Here is an 894-nt window from a genome sequence, read left to right as displayed (position 1 = left end):
TGAAAAAATCACGAAGGAAGAACTAAACTTGGCTTTGGGCTCCTCTAAACGTAAATCAGCGCCGGGGCTGGATCAGCTTGAGATTCTCAACTCACTTACCGAGGAATATCGAGATAAGCTCCTCGATATTTTTAACAAATTGTTTAAATCGGGATCTTTTCCGGAGGATTGGAAATCAGCTCTAGTCATCTTTATCCCTAAGAGCGGGGGAAAAGGCGCCAGACCTATCTCCCTGCTCTCCTGTATTATGAAGTTATTAGAAAAGGTCATTTACTTTCGCCTTCGGTGGGCCGTGGAGTCGCGCCCCATCCTGCCGGATTTCCAGTTTGGTTTCAGGCCGTTGAAGTCTTGTGCGGACAATCTAAGTGCGTTTACTAACTATGTACACGCTGGTTTTCTAGAGTCCAAAATAACTATTGGGGTGTTTTTAGATATCAAAGGCGCCTTCGATCCCGTCAATCTTACTCCAGGACTTACTCGATGTTGGAATCCCTGCGAATATACGCATGTTTGTTAAAAATCTTCTCAGTGAAAGGAAAATATTTGCGGTTAGCAACGGTTCTTTACTGGGACCGTTCCTAGCTCACAAAGGCACCCCATAGGGCTCCATCTTGAGTCCTCTTCTCTTTAATCTGTACTTGAGGTGCATAGGAGAACTGCTTAGTCAAGGGGTATGTATTCTGCAATATGCAGATGATATAATCCTTTTCGCCTCTGATATAAATGCGTGTAATGCCATTAATGCATTGCAGTCCTCCCTGGATAGGATTCGAGACTTTCTGTGGTACAGAGGCTTAGAGCTGTCACCCGCTAAATCCTCCTGGATGCTGTTCAACAAATCTAAAACGGACCCACCGCCTGTCACCCCTTTGAACCTTACAATAAACAATCAAC

General features: G+C 44.6%; 1 long non-coding RNA gene across 1 annotated transcript; it reads left to right on the top strand.

Annotated features, from left to right (window-relative positions):
• Nucleotides 1-583: 583 nt before the first annotated feature.
• LOC105457421 lies at nucleotides 584-894 on the top strand. Its single transcript, XR_975397.1, has 2 exons — nucleotides 584-671; nucleotides 753-894. It is a non-coding gene; the product is annotated as an uncharacterized LOC105457421 (long non-coding RNA).

This window comes from Wasmannia auropunctata, unplaced genomic scaffold (genome assembly GCF_000956235.1).
Source record: "Wasmannia auropunctata unplaced genomic scaffold, wasmannia.A_1.0 LD335228.1, whole genome shotgun sequence".
NCBI lineage: Eukaryota > Metazoa > Arthropoda > Insecta > Hymenoptera > Formicidae > Wasmannia > Wasmannia auropunctata.
This window is presented reverse-complemented; position numbering and strand designations above follow the sequence as displayed.